The sequence below is a fragment of the Phyllobates terribilis genome, unplaced genomic scaffold (genome assembly GCF_046119375.1).
Source record: "Phyllobates terribilis strain yellow unplaced genomic scaffold, ASM4611937v1 Scaffold_5__5_contigs__length_657084704, whole genome shotgun sequence".
In the NCBI taxonomy this organism is placed as follows: Eukaryota; Metazoa; Chordata; class Amphibia; order Anura; family Dendrobatidae; genus Phyllobates; species Phyllobates terribilis.
In genome coordinates, this window is record NW_027362765.1 from 31,005,814 (window position 1) to 31,022,199 (window position 16,386).

Sequence of the window (16,386 nt, forward strand, 5' to 3'; positions counted from 1 at the left end):
GTACGCCTCGTACACGCGCGGCTCTGCTCCGTACGCCTCGTACACGCGCGGCTCTGCCCCGTACACCTCGTACACACGCGGCTCTGCCCCGTACACCTCGTACACGCGCGGCTCTGCCCCGTACACCTCGTACACGCGCGGCTCTGCTCCGTACACGCGCGGCTCCGCTCCGTACACCTCGTACACACACGGCTCCGCTCCGTACACCTCGTACACGCGCGGCTCCGCTCCGTACACCTCGTACACGCGCGGCTCCGCTCCGTACACCTCGTACACGCGCGGCTCCGCTCCGTACACCTCGTACACGCGCGGCTCCGCTCCGTACACCTCGTACACGCGGCTCTGCTCCGTACACCTCGTACACGCGCGGCTCCGCTCCGTACACCTCGTACACACGCGGCTCTGCTCCGTACACCTCGTACACGCGCGGCTCTGCTCCGTACACCTCGTACACGCGCGGCTCCGCTCCGTACACCTCGTACACGCGCGGCTCTGCTCCGTACACCTCGTACACGCGCGGCTCTGCTACATCCACACTGTAAACCCCTCCTGACTCCACACATAACCTTCACCTCATCCAGCACCATGACAAACAGCACAGCAGAGTCCTGCATCCACTGAGGCCCCTGATCATGTGACCCCTGACTCCTCCCCTCCTGTGACCTCATCACAGGTCCTGTGCGCACAGAACAGCCATATATGTGGTGGCGGCTCTGCAGGTGGAGGTATGTGGAGTTCCCCCATTACTGGGCGCGGGGGGGCATTAACCCCTTCACTACTGAGACTATTTTGGTGTTTTTATGTTGCCACCAGGGCCGGCTCCAGATTTTTGTGGGCCCCGGGCGAAAGAGTCTCAGTGGGCCCCTTTAACACATACCACGATTCATGATGCACAGATACCGCAGAGAAATATATATATAGTACAAGGCCAAAGATTTCACTTCTTACATTACATGACCGATATCTATTGTAAATTCTACAATAGCTCAGAAAACGGCGAATCGCTCCACACAGAATACTGGCCCCCATATAAGGCCCCATGCGGAATACTGGCCCCCATATAACGCTCCATACAGGATACTGGCCCCCACATAATGCTCCATGCAGGCTGTTCCCCCCACATAATACCCTATGCAGGCTGTTTCCCCCTTATAATGCCCCATGCAAGCTGTTCCCCCCCTTATAATGCCCCATGCAGGATGTCACCCCCCCACTTTATAATGCCCCATGCAGGATGTCAACCCCCCTCTTTATAATGCCCCATGCAGGATGTCACCTCCCCTCTTTATAATGCCCCATGCAGGATGTCCCCCCCCCCTTTATAATGCCCCATGCAGGATGTTACCCTCCCATATTATGCCCCATGCGGGATGTTACCCCCCCATATTATGCCCCATGCAGGATGTCACCCCCCCATATTATGCCCCATGCAGGATGTCACCCCCCCCATATTATGCCCCATGCCTCCATACATTAAAAAAAAAAATCAAATACCTCACTTCTCACCTGCTGCCGCTGCTCCAGACTCCAGCGTCGCCGGCGTCTTCCCGCTCTGCACTGCCTGTGACGGCTCAGGGGAGGGCGCGGTGGAAAGACGTCACCGATCCCTCTGACCTGAGACGTCATAGGGAGCGCACAGCAGGAATACAGCCGATCTGCGGAGGCACGGGGAGAGGTAAGTATCCGGCTGCCGGGGCCCTGAGCAAGTGGGGGAGAGGGGCAGGCGCTGGCACCGCTATCCTCCGCCCGTAGGCCGGCGGGGTGCCCGACCGCAAGTGGGCCCCCCGCCTGCTCAGGCCCCCTGCACTTGCTCGGGTGCTGGCACCAGCCCTGGTTGCCACTGATAAATATATGCGACCCAACTATGGAAGACAGGAAGAAAGGAAACGTATTGTTCATATTTCTTGCCCCCCCCACACACATTATGATAGTACAAGTTGCACCCCCATAATATGGCACCACCCACCTCCTAATAATTAAACCCTCCCCTCTTGCATTCCTGATGCAGATACAGATGACCCCGGGACACAGCACCGACCTCCGGGATCAGTTCCCCAGTCTGGAGATGTGGATCCAGGCCGGGGGGCCGGTGCTATAGATGTATGAGGGGCTGTTATCTGCGGTAGGAGCTGTACAGTGTAATGGAGACATTCTGGGGACAGATTATTCCAGAAGTAGAACGTCTTATCTCTTTAATGAATGTTGCTGTATTTTATCTTGTTTGTTTTCTCTTTATAACTTAATGTCATCGTTCTAGGACTCCATTGTTAGGCTCCGGCTGTCATGGCGATATATTGGGATGTGTCGATGGAGAACACAGGACTCCCGCTCTCTGTGCCCCAGATATAATGGAGGAGGCTCTACGCCTCTGTCTTTTTGCCTAAAATACAATAATGAATGTTGTCTGTCAGTTACCTCAGATACAGTTAGGTCCATATATATTTGGACAGAGACAACATTTTTCTAATTTTGGTTCTAGACTTTACCACAATGAATTTTAAACAAAACAATTCAGATGCAGTTGAAGTTCAGACTTTCAGCTTTCATTTGAGGGTATCCACATTAAAATTGGATGAAGGGTTTAGGAGTTTCAACTCCTTAACATGTGCCACCCTGTTTTTAAAGGGACCAAAAGTAATTGGACAGATTAAATAATTGTAAATAAAATGTTCATTTCTAGTACTTGGTTGAAAACCCTTTGTTGGCAATGACTGTCTGAAGTCTTGAACTCATGGACATCACCAGATGCTGTGTTTCCTCCTTTTTGATGCTCTGCCAGGCCTTCACTGCGGTGGTTTTCAGTTGCTGTTTCTTTGTGGGCCTTTCTGTCTGAAGTTTAGTCTTTAACAAGCGAAATGCATGCTCAATTGGGTTGAGATCAGGTGACTGACTTGGCTATTCAAGAATATTTCACTTCTTTGCTTTAATAAACTCCTGGGTTGCTTTGGCTTTATGTTTTGGGTCATTGTCCATCTGTAGTATGAAACAACGACCAATCAGTTTGGCTGGATCTGAGCTCACAATGTGGCTCTGAATACATCAGAATTCATTCGGCTGCTTCTGTCCTGTGTAACATCATCAATAAACACTAGTGACCCAGTGCCACTGGCAGTAATGCATGCCCAAGCCATCACACTGCCTCCACCGTGTTTTACAGATGATGTGATATGCTTTGGATCATGAGCTGTACCACGCCTTCGCCATACTTTTCTCTTTCCATCATTCTGGTAGAGGTTGATCTTGGTTTCATCTGTCCAAAGAATGTTCTTCCAGAACTGTGCTGGCTTTTTTAGATGTTTTTTTTTTAGCAAAGTCCAGTCTAGCCTTTTTATTCTTGATGCTTATGAGTGGCTTGCACCATGCAGTGAACCCTCTGTATTTACTTTCATTCAGTATTCTCTTTATGGAAATTTGGATATTGATATGCCTACCTCCTGGAGAGTGTTGTTCACTTGGTTGGCTGTTGTGAAGGGGTTTCTCTTCACCATGGAGATTATTCTGCCATCATCCACCACTGTTGTCTTCCGTGGGCGCCCAGGTCTTTTTGCATTGATGAGTTCACCAGTGCTTTCTTTCTTTCTCAGGATGTACCAAATTGTAGATTTTGTCACTCCTAATATTGTAGCAATTTCTCCGATGACTTTTTTCTGTTTTTGCAGCTTAAGGATGGCTTGTTTCACCTGCATGGAGAGCTCCTTTGACCGCATGTTTACTTTACAGCAAAAGCTTCCAAATGCAAGCACCACATCTCAAATCAACTCCAGGCCTTTTATCTGCTTATTTGAGAATGACATAATGAAGGGATTGCCCACACCTGTCCATGAAATAGCCTTGGAGTCAATTGTCCAATTACTTTTGGTCCCTTTAAAAACAGGGGGGCACATGTTAAGGAGCTGAAACTCCTAAACCCTTCATCCAATTTTAATGTGGATACCCTCAAATGAAAGCTGAAAGTCTGAACTTCAACTGCATCTGAATTGTTTTGTTTAAAATTCATTGTGGTAATGTCTAGAACCAAAATTAGAAAAATGTTGTCTCTGTCCAAATATATATGGACCTAACTGTATATAGAAGATGTCTTCTCTCTGTCTTCATCAAGAATGGAGAATGTTCTCTTTCTCTCTTTCTAAAACTGTGATATTTATTTTTCAGCATTGTTGGTGCCAATTGTATTTTGTAACATATTAATACCTGTTTTTTTCTGGTTTTTTCATGTAATTTAGGGAAACCTAAGGAGAAAATCCCAGAAAAACACATCATGTCACGATTAAAAAAACAAAAACATAAAACTTTACATGTAGATTTTGGTATCAAATAACTCCTGTCTGTGGTGTTTTTACAAAAAGATTTTATAAATGTCTTAAACTATTATGTGTGTATTAGATATGAGATCTAATGTGATAAAAGATTACAGCCCGGGGAAGACGGAAAACATTCATATAGGCGGCCGGTGGTAATGTAGTCAGTGATGGACTGTGGCCAAATGTTTCTAGAACCGTAGTAGAAAATTAAGATGTTGTCCTCATCATGAATCCAGTTGGATGAACACGTAAGTGGGCTGAGCTGCTGGAATAAATAAATTCTTCAGAGAAGATGAAAGTGAATAAAAAGCCTTTTCATCATCATCATCATCTCTGAAGAATTTATTTACTCCATCAGCGCAGCCCACTTGCGTGTTCATCCAACTGGATCCAATATCTCCTGGAGGATTTATCCATCAGCCTCAGGGTTTTTCTTCATGCCTACATAGGAGTGAGTTGTGCATGTCACAATTCCACCAGGTGAGCGTAACCCACACTCTCCTACTCTACCTCCATAGGGTATCACCCTATTGTGTTCTCTGTTCCCCACATTTAGATTTACATGTCCTCATCATGAAGTAGTTATTTCTCATGTCACGTCAAATGAATATCTCCTGCAGTATTGCTAATGCCAATTCCAGTATCGGTAAATGAGACGAGAATTAGCGTTATGGAAGATGAGGCTATGAGAAACGTATTCTGCTGCAGACTCCGAGGAAGAAACTGCTTGTTGTGTGTGGTCTAAAATATATAGGATTTATTAGTAGATATAAAGAAACAAAATGAATACTGTATAATAATAAATCTCATATGATTTCCTTTATTATCTCCAGTAATTGTATTATTACACTGGAACTTTATGATGTTACATCGGCCTAATCTTCTACCCATTCAGGTCCCTACAATATCGGATTCTCTCAGTGGAGATCTTATATATAAAAGGATTTTTCAGATTTACCCATCAAGAATGAATATGGATAGGGACAAGATAACAAAGAGGGTATTACACCTCACCCTAGAGATCCTCTTCCGGCTTACTGGAGAGGTGAGAGATTCTGATGACGTCACATTACATCATTCTTATCTATGGGAATAACAGATGGACAGAACTGGAGAGGTGAGGACTCTGGAAATGTCTGTAATGAGATTTATTAATGTGTCTCTCCATAACCAGGATTACACAGTAGTGAAGAAGACCTCTAGTGAGCACTGTCCGGACCCTGTGTCTGAGGGATGTGGAAAATCCATGAGCCCAATCACGGGGCCTCCACCTCACCCCCTGATACATGAGGACATCAATGACCAGAAGATCCTAGAACTCACCTACAAGATGATTGAGCTGCTGACTGGAGAGGTGACACTGCTGGAAATGCTGGGACATTATACAGTAACACAATGAAGGGATCGGGGGGATGACGGTATCATTGTATGTGTCAGGTTCCTGTAAGGTGTCAGGATGTCGCCGTCTATTTCTCCATGGAGGAGTGGGAGTATTTAGAAGAACACAAAGATCTGTACAAGGACGTCATGATGGAGGTTCCCCAGCCCCTCACATCACCAGGTAATAGACAGGACTAAATACAAACGACCTATTATCTGTATGTAAAGAATAAATTCAGTTCCTGTATTTTTTTCCTCCAGTTCTATCCAGTAAGAGGACAACATCAGAGAGATGTCCCCATCCCCTTCTTCCACAGTACTATAAACAAGAAAATCTAGATGTTCCACAGGATCATCAGGTAGGTGGAGAGCCGGTGTAATGAGATCTCTCCTATGATGTGTAGACGGCTGTGAAGGTCTTGTGTCCAGTCTTGTTTTATCCACCAGTATTATATGTTTTATACTTGTGTAATGAGAACTGTGGAAATAGCAGGATTAGAGCTGATCATAGATTACGACACTTGTTTGAGGGAGTTCTGTGCCTAAAAAACACTTTTTTTTTTACTGTGCTCCTGTGTCTGTGGGAATACTGTGCCAAAAACCCTCTGTGCACTCTGCACCCATGTCTGTGGGAGTACTGTGCCAAAAAGCCACTTTTTTACTCTGCATCAGTGTCTATAAGGCTACTGTGACTAAAAAACACCTGTGTTCAGTGCCACCATCAGGGCATTACTGCCTTTACTGCTGCATGGGGCCCGGTGAATAGCAGTGAAGAGCGGGGGCCCAGTCTGGGGCCCCCTTCCTCTTTTGCTTCTGCTCACTGGGCCCCGAGGTATCGTGTGCCTGAAATGACAGGATTAGAGCTGATCATACATCACGACACCTGTTTCTGGGAGTACTGGGACTAAAAAACACTTTTTTTTTTGTTTTTTACTTTGCACCTGTGTCTATTGCAGTACTGTTCCTAAAAAAACAAACATTTTTTTTACCTCTGCAGTCGTGCCTATGGGAGAACTGTGCCAAAAAGACACTTCATTTTACTCTGCACCCGTGTCTGTGGGAGTACTTTGCCAAAAAGCCTCTGTGTACTCTGTGTCTGTGGGAGTACTAGGCAAAAAATCCTCTGGGGGGGAACTCTGCACCCATCTCTGTGGGAGTACTCTGACAAAAAGCCTGTGTGTGTACTCTGCCCCTGTCTTTGCCATAAAAGCCTTGTGCAGAGTGCCATAACAGCCTGGTAGTCGTGGGAGAGTGCCTCATCTTCCAATGTTTTTGCTATCCAATCCAATTCACAATCTTTTTAAAATCAGCCCCAAATTTTTTTTAAGGCCAAGTCAAGTTGTTGTTTTTTTGCCATCTTGTTCTTGTTATCTCATATGAGTATCACCTGATGGAAATGAGTGTTCCTTCTGGTAACATACATCTCTTCCAAAGTCCACAACAACCTAGCTTCTTTCCATGCATTCATTGACAGATTCAGACTGTTTATGATCATCTGTAGACAGAAATTCCCAATAGAAGGCAAAAATTAACTGATTTAATGAGCATTTGCAGTTTCACTGTACCATCCGTGTGTACGCAGTAGTCGTTGGAGAAGTCCTCATCTTCCAATCTTTTTCCAATCCAATCTAATTCACAATCTATTTAAATTTGTCCCAATTTTTTTTCTGAGGCCAAGTCAAGTTATCGCTTTGTCCCATCTTGTTGTATTTATAGTGAAATGTCAGTATCATCTGATGGAAATGAGTAGAGATGAGCGAACCTGAACTATAAAGTCTGGGGTTTATACAGTGCTGAACTCCGAACAAGGACTTTTTCCGAAAGTCTGTTGTATTTTTGGTGTTCAGATGCCGAATAAAGTTTGTTGAAAGGCAGCAGCGCAGCCATTCAACAAACTTTTAGGCTGTGGACACTTCCGCAGCCATCACAGCCATGCCAAGAATTGTGATTGCCCGGCGCACCACGTGACCTGGCCAGTGGCACTGCCATTGTGCTCTGATTAGCGTAGGGACAGGACGCAGCTTGAGTGAGGGACAGATTTAGGTTCTGTGGGTCAAAAAGTCTCTGTATGTGTGTGTATTCTGCACTCGAATTATAGGACATTTCATAACTTTCCCAAATTGTTATGAAAAAATTTACAGCACATAATGCATTGTACTACCGTACCCAATTTATTATATATTTTATGAGTCTGAGTCTGTTCATTTTATTCTGACTGCACCAATATTGACTCCCAACGCCTCAGCCCTGGAAGTTAGGATGGTACATTGTCCTTGGAGCTGGATACCAGCAGGGTGGACACCCAGTAATCAGCACTGATAACTATCCGGGCAACTCGGCTATCATTGCGCAGGCACAACAGCATGTATTAGCTCATGTGTGCCAGGCTGCCCAGAGGCAACAACAAGCTGTCCATGGTGGGAGGCGTATCATCTGTGTCCTCTATATCATCTGTATCCCCCCACCATGATCCAGTGATGCCTGCTTTGAGTGCCACCCTGCTGTGAACACCGTTCCTCCTCCCAAACTGTCCCCTGGCTGGACAGTTGTATACCAGGTCGCTGTTGGTACAGGAACCCACCCTTTGAGCCATGTTTGGATGATTAGCCTGATAATTGTGTGAATGGTCCCGGTTCCTCCTCATCTTCCTCTTGTGCCACCACCTTATCCATCATCTCCTGAAGCATTTTTTTCAAGGAGGCATAGAAGTGGGATAGTAATGCGCAGTCTCTCCAGCATATGCAAGCTGGAGTTCCACATTATTGGGACGTTGTATATGAAACCGTGAGTGGGAAGGCAAAAGTGATGCTGCAGCACAGACAGTCAAACAGCAACAGGGTGAGAACGCCGAAAGATCGCTCAGATTACCCGCTCATTCTGCAGCAACTCTGACATCCAAAACATCCAGCAATCCTCAGTTGTGGTAGGACATGTGCCAAGCTGCCACTACATTTACCCAGTGGGCAGTTAGACAGTCCCTGCCCATGCTTACTGGTCCAAGTATTGGTGATTATGTGGACCTTGACACTGATGGCATTGTGCAGTGCACACCTGATTTTCTATGCAACATGTTCGAGCGGGGCAGGGATGGCCTTTCTGGAAAAGTAGTGATCCCAACATATTGTTACCCCTATATAAATCACTTGTGAGTGGGAGGAAGAGGCCGCGACCGCAGCAGGAGGGGGAGCAGGAGGAGGGCCAGATCTTTCCTGTTTTTTTAGGTGTGTACTCCACTGCAACTCATGCTTTGCATTCAAACGCCTCGTCCTGCAGGTTGTACTCGGATTAAGAACATTTATATCTCTCTTCAGTCTCTTGACGGCACAGCGTGGTAACAACCCGTGTCTTGTCAAGGAGCTCCTTTGAGCTGGCTTTAGTGTGCTTAGTTGCTTTCCGACAAATCCACCTCTCTCCTTGCTTCTCCCCTCTGCAAATCACTTCATTGGCTCCCAAAAGTGCAAAGTATCACTTGACCTGTATGCAGAGAGAGAGTGGCCAGTAGATTATCACACTGAATGTATGTAGAGTATGCCCACCGAGCCTCTTTTCAGAGAACCGCCCCCCCCCAAAAAAAAAATCCAAAACATAAAAACAGTGTTGTCTACCTCTTGCTCTTCCACCTACTCCGTCACGTCCACCTCCTCTTCTACTTGGACTTCCACCTTCTGGTTCAAGATTATTATTTTTTTATTATATGTTTTGTTAAGTCATTTTCCTATACACATTTGTTTGCAGAGCAATTGTCCTTCTCTTACCCCCATTTTGCTTCCTTTTACAGTCCCCTACCCCTTTCTATGACCATTTTACATCTATTTTAAAACAACAAAGTTTGGATCCCCACTGACTTATATTGAGTTCATGGTCAAATTCGGGTTAAGTTTTGATACCTGAACCAAACTTTGAACAGTTCAGCCCTACCCAACCATCCACTCGTCTGTTCATCTCTAATAGAGATACATTGTATACAAGTGTATTTTAGGTCTCTGTATTCTAGAGGGAGAATAAAGGAAAGGTTTTTTTTCTTCCTATAAAATTACTAAAAAAATATTGAAAAACGCAATATTGTAATTTTTGCTGCGCTTTATTAAAAAATAATAAATATCATAAATCTGCAAATAACATGAACATACTTGGTGTCCCTGTAATTATAACGACCCGCACAACACATTGATCAGATTATTTACAGGGATTGGTAAATGTAATAATTTTTATTTTTTCTCTATTAACCCCATGAGAAAATGTAATAAAAATGTAACACTGAGGCCTTGTTCACACATAGCGTACATGCTATGTTTTTTCTACTGCGCTTTTTTTTCTGCACATTTGCAGGTGTCCGCACCACATAACGCAATAACAATCTTCTCTGTTTATTGCGTATTTGCTGCGTTTCTTTTATGCGTGTTACCCTATATTTCATACTTTTTGGTGCAGATGCTTTTTTTTCAGGCTCCACATTCAGGTGCATATCACTAAAGTAGAATATCATCAAAAAGTTAATTTATTTCAGTTCTTCAATACAAAAAAGTGAAACTCCTCTATTATATAGAGTCATTACAAACAGAGTGATCTGTTTCAAGTGTTTATTTCTGTTAATGTTGATGATTATGGCTTACAGCCAATGAAAACACAAAAGTCATTATCTCAGTAAATTAGAATACTTCATAACAACTTCTTGAAAAATGTTTTTAAAATCCGAAATGTTGGCCTACTGAAATGTATGTTCAGTAAATGCACTCATTACTTGGTCGGGGTTCCTTTTGCATCAATTACTGCATCAATGTGGCGTGGCATGGGGGCGATCAGCCTGTGGCACTGCTGAGGTGTTATGGAAGCCAGGTTGCTTTGATAGCAGACTTCAGCTCATCTGCATTTTTGGGTCTGGTGTCTCTCATCTTCCTCTTGACAATACCCCATAGATTCTCTATGGGGTTAAGGTCAGGCGATTTTGCAGGCCAATAAAGCAACTGTTCTTTTTAAACCAGGTATTGGTACTTTTGTCAGTGTGGACAGGTGCCAAGTCCTGCCGGAGAATGAAATTTCCATCTCCAAAAAGCTTGTCGGCAGATGAAAGCATGAAGTGCTCTAAAACTTCCTGGTAGACGGCTGCGCTGACTTTGGTCTTGATGAAACACAGTGGACCTACACCAGCAGATAACATGGCTCCCCAAACCATCACTGATTGTGGAAACTTAGACCTCAAGCAACTTGGATTGTGTGCCTCTCCACTGTTCCTCCAGACTCTGGGTCCTTGATTTCCAAATGAAAATTGGAACTCTGGGACCTTGTGGAGTGTGTCAATGACTGCCTTCTGGACATCTGTCAAGTCAGCAGTCTTCTCCCATGATTGTGGAGCCTATTGAAAACAGACTAAGGGACATTTTTAAACACTTAGGAAGCCTTTGCAGGTGTTTTTTGTTAATTATTTTAATTTACTGAGATAATAACAGTTGTGTTTTCATTGGCTGTAAAACATAATCATCAACATTAACAGAAATAAACACTTGAAATAGATCACTCTGTTTGTAATGACTGTATATATTATATGAGTTTCACTTTTTGTATTGAAGAACTGAAATAAATTAATAAATAAACTAACTAATAAATTAACTTTTTGATGATATTCTAATTTAGTGAGATGCACCTGTAGAAGCCTAAAGAGGAAAAAAAGATCCAAAACCGCAGAGTTCAGCAGCGTCTTTAGACACACACAGGGCACAGTTTTCATGAAATCACATTCACTTTGTAAAAATATTTAGACTATATTCACACGTAAGGTAAATGCTGCATATTGTATTCGATTACCCATGACCGCACCACGAGAGAGGGGATCCGCCCACCAAGGACAGGAAACCTACAGGCTTAAAAGGACGGCACCTCTCTCCTTGCCTCAGTTTGGTTTCCTGTCCTTGATGGGAGAACCTGTCAGGCTTACCTGAAGAAGATGGAAGACCTTCCTGTCCCGAACGGCCAGTTCAGGCAGGGATGCATTCTCTACCTCAGCCAGTGCAGGATGCCTGGAGGCGCCACGGTGGGCTCAAGGGGGCCTGCTTCATGAGCGATGACGAAAGGAGCTGGCCGCCCCTGCCTGGGGATGGGCTCTTAGCGTGGCTTGGATGCCTGGGATTCCTGCAGCTCCACACTCCCTGATGAGACAGCAGGAAGGAGGGCCGCGCTGGCGGGTGTCGCGACAGACGCAGCCGAGGATGCAGGCCGCGCGACGCACAGCATGATAGGTGCGGCCGCGTGGCACGGTGGGCGCGGCCGTGTCATGCGGTGGGCGTGGCCGGGTGACACGGTGGGCGCGTCCTGATGACGCAAATCCAAGATGGTAGCCCGCATGGTCACCTGGAAGTGCCGGGATCTTGGCTGTAGACGTGCTGGATGGGCATGCCTCATCCGGGTGAGGGGTTTCCCGCTAGGGAACCTATCCAGGCCACGTATAGGGTCTGGTGACTCGATGGTACCAGGCAGTGGCCAATATGAAAGAAGTTGGCTCCTCTGCTGGGGTGCTTCCCAGCTCTTCACATGATGTCCATGATGAGCCATTGCGAGCAGTCGCCGCCGCAGCAGCAGCAACAAGATCAGCTGCTGCCTGGGCAGCCATGAGAACCAGTGGTCCAGCGTCGCCCTCGTTCTGATGGAAGGAGCAGCCATTCCACAGGCAGACATGGATCTACAAGGTTTAGGCTGGAGGAAAATTTCTACAGCCCCGAGAGACCCTCCGGCTGAGAAAGATCCTTCGGCTAATCCGGTAACGTATGTCTGAATAAAGGGGTAAGTGATCTTCGTGAAAGTTCACTTGATGATTGTCCCTTCTTCTTGTTTAAATTTCCAGGGAAAGAAGTGCGGTACAAAATCCAAGCACAAGGTGTGTGACTTATGTAAAAATCCCCTACCAGACTTTTACCTTAAAAAAACTCTGTAGATTATGTATTGATCGGACTCTGGCTGAAGAAACCCCTGATTTCTCCTCAGGATTGAGGTCTTTAATCAAGGAGGTAATAGGCAAGGCCCTCTCCAATAAAACGTCAGGGCAAAGGAGAAGGGAACTTTCTCCGGTAGCCAAAGACTCCTCAGTTGCTATTGATCCCGACTTCGGATAATTCTTCCTTTTCTGCATCTTCTTCAGATAGCGACTCAGGCCGTCACTGTTTTCCCCTGAACGAAGTTGATGCCCTGGTTAAAGCTGTCCATACCACAATGGGTATTGTGGGCTCTAAGACAGAGAAATCTGTTGAGGATAGGATGCTTGGGGATCTAGACCAGAAGAAGAAAGGGTTCTCCTTAAACAGTAAAATTCAAGGGTTAATCCAGAGGGAGGGGAAGAAACCTGAAATAAAAGGCTCTCTTCCACTTTCATTTTACAGGAAATATCCCTTAGATGAAGCCTCCTGCTCCTCTTGGTCCAAAGCTCCTAAAATAGATGTAGCCATAACCAAAGCCTCCAGGAAATCATCTCTACCCTTTGACATGGGGGTGTTAAAGTATCCGCTTGACAGAAGGGCGGATACCTTTCTAATAGGCACCTGGGAAACCTCAGCTGGGGCCCTAAAGCCCACAGTAGCAGCTACCTGCACTTCAAGGAGTCTAATGATTTGGCTGGACCAGTTAGAATCACAGTTAAAGGAGGGAGTAGCAAGAAGTCAGATCTTGTCCTCAATCCCCCTTGTTCAGGGTGCTGCAGCCTTTCTTGCTGATGCATCGGCAGACTCTGTAAGATTAGCAGCTAGATCGGCCGCCCTCTCAAATGCTGCTCGTCAAGCCTTATGGTTAAAATGTTGGCCAGGGGACATTCAGGCCGGTCCAGGTTGTGTTCCATCCCTTGTGAGAGAGAATATCTGTTCGGTCCTACAATGGATGAGATACTAGAGAAGGCAGGAGACTCTAAAAAAGGGTTTCCATCATCAGTGTCTATGCCTAGTTACAAACGGTCATTTCCGAAGAAGAGGTTTACCCGTAGGAGACCAGTGAAGGACCAGGACAAATACAAGGAGCGCAAGTCGAGAGGTAGAGGACTACTGTTTGGATCCTCTTGCCCGAAAGTCAGGGCAATGACGTTTAGCCCAGGTGGGGGGAAGGCTCTCCTCCTTTTTCCCAGCCTGGGAGCGCATCACTTCTAGCAGATGGATTCTTGGTCTGGTGGAATCGGGACTGAAATTAGAATTCTCCTCCCTACCCCAGGGTAGATTTATGATTACTCCCTCTCATTCCTCTCCAGAGCAGCAGCTTTCCCTACAACAGGAAGTTTATGACTTAGTTGCAAAAGCAGCCCTGGTGGAGGTTCCGGTAACAGAAAGAGGGCAGGGGTTTTACTCCCCTCTTTTCCTGGTATCCAAATCAGATGGCTCCTTCAGGACAATAGTCAATCAAGAGAATGCCAAGAGTGTGCAAAGCAGTCATCAAAGCAAAAGGTGGCTACTTTGAAGAACCTAGAATATAAGACATATTTTCAGTTGTTTCACACTTTTTTGTTAAGTATATAATTCCACATGTGTTAATTCATTGTTTTGATGCCCTCAGTGTGAATGTAAAATTTTCATAGTCATGAAAATACAGAAAAATCTTTAAATGAGAAGATGTGTCCAAACTTTTGGTCTGTACTGTATATCTTTAAGATGGAAAGGTTGAAAACGGCAACAAAATTAATTTTTCCTGGTTGTTATATGGCGGTCTTAGATCTCAAAGATGTGTACTACCATGTACCCATTCATACCAATTTCCAAAAGTACTTAAGGGTGGCTGTGAATATGGGTGGTGTAGTTAAACATTTTCAGCACACATCCCCTTCCCTTCGGGCTAGCCATAGCACCCAGGGTTTTCACTAAAGTGGTGGCCGAGGCTATGGCTCATATTGGAGAAAAGAACATTCTCATCATCCCCTATCTGGACGACTTCCTGGTAGTAGGGAGTTCCTTCCATGATTGTGAAGGAAGTAATGTCGACCTTACAGAATACTCTATTTAGGAAACCAATAAGTGGCAATTCCATTTTACATGTGGATAGTTGTCATCCTCCACATGTGATACGGAATTTGCCAATAGTTGAGTTGGTGTGGGCTAAAAGGATGTATTCCACGGATCAAGCATTAATTAGAGAAAATAAAAGTTACCAAAAATGGATGCTACAAAGGGCCGATAGTTTGGTAAAGGAGAGAACTAAGGAGTCTCTGCTTGGTGATGAAAGCTGTGTAGATAGGGTTAATGCACAGAATATACTTACATTTTCAACCACATATAGTGTGGATTATAATAACATTGTCACACTAGTGCATCTGTTTTTGCCCATTCTCGATCAGGATGAGGTTTTGGCTAAAATTTTTAAAAATGGCTATCGCTGTTTTCCCAAAAGTGCCAGAACACTAGGTAATATTTTATCCAGAAGTCTTTTTGTTAGTGTAGAAAAGAAACCTACATGGTTGGCACAAAAAGGGTGTTATAAGTGTGGGGGAAGGAAATGCACTCTGTGTAGACATATGGAGAGAACAAATTAATTTTGTAATAGCGTGACTGGTAAGAAGTATTTGATTCAAGCATTTGTTAATTGCAACACTATACATGTGGTATATATGGCGACATGTCTGATGTGCAATAAGAACTACATAGGGTGCACCTTGAGACCCCTTAAAAAAAGAATTGGGGAGCATATTACGGCTGCCAAATCTGACAGTACTGCCAATCGACGAGGATTGTCCGGACTTTCCAAACATTTTTGAGAGCCATAATGGAGATATCAGCTCTCTTAGAGTTAAAGGTATAGAGAGAGTTAGTAAGCCTGCCCGAGGCGGAGATTGGGAACGTAGTTTGAGATGTCGTGAGGCTTACTGAATAATAGAGTTAGGGGTGAGATTCCCTGTAGGGCTTAATTATCGCAGTGATATTAGTTCTTTTTATTAAAAGATTATCAGAAAAGGAATTTTTTTTGGGGGGGGTGGGGAGTTTGTTGCTTTTTTTTAAATTATTATTATTATAAAAAATATGCTAATCTGCTACATTAAGAAAATGGAGAGGTCTTTCATATACTTATTTTGTATAGATAAGGAGGCAGTGGTCTAGGTAGGCGTCGTAATTCTTGGTAGGCTGTCTTAGATTCAAATTTCTAATGAATATTAATTAAACATGTCAAGTAACAGGTGTACATGGTTTCACATATTGTAATAGGTATAGAAGGATGTTTTTATGTATTGTTCATATGCCTATGATTAAGAACTTTGTTTGAACCGCGTCAGCAGTTTAGGGGCTGTGTCCCCTTATGATATTTTATTCTTGACATGCAAATAAAATATTGAAGATTTTAAAGAAGAGACGCCTGGTGCTGGAACTTTTTTTTTTTTCTTTCTTTGCTATTACAGAATTTGAATTGGTTGTTAAATCTACAAAAATCCAAACTAGTTCCTTCAGGGGTCCTGCAGTTCCTGGGAATCATGCTAGATTCAAAAAAGCAAGAATCTTACCTACCGCCATAAGTCCTTCGGGTTGGGGAGCCCATTTAGGAGAGTAACTGGTTCAAGGGGTTTGGTCGGAAAAGAGAAAAATTTCTCCTCTAATGCCAAGGAGCTATTGGCAGTTGATAAAGTAGTAAACAAATTCCTTGTATCCCTGCAGGGCCAGGACATCAGGGTGTTCTCGGACAACCGTGTAGCCGTGGCCTATATAAACCACCAAGGGGGTACCCGATCAAAATCTCTAATGAGGGTAGCAGACAAGCT

At 44.6% G+C, this 16,386-nt stretch overlaps 1 pseudogene; it reads left to right on the top strand.

Moving 5' to 3' along the window:
• Positions 1 to 665: 665 nt before the first annotated feature.
• LOC141271830 (uncharacterized) overlaps positions 666 to 16,386 on the top strand; it is a 42,888-nt pseudogene continuing 27,167 nt past the window's right edge.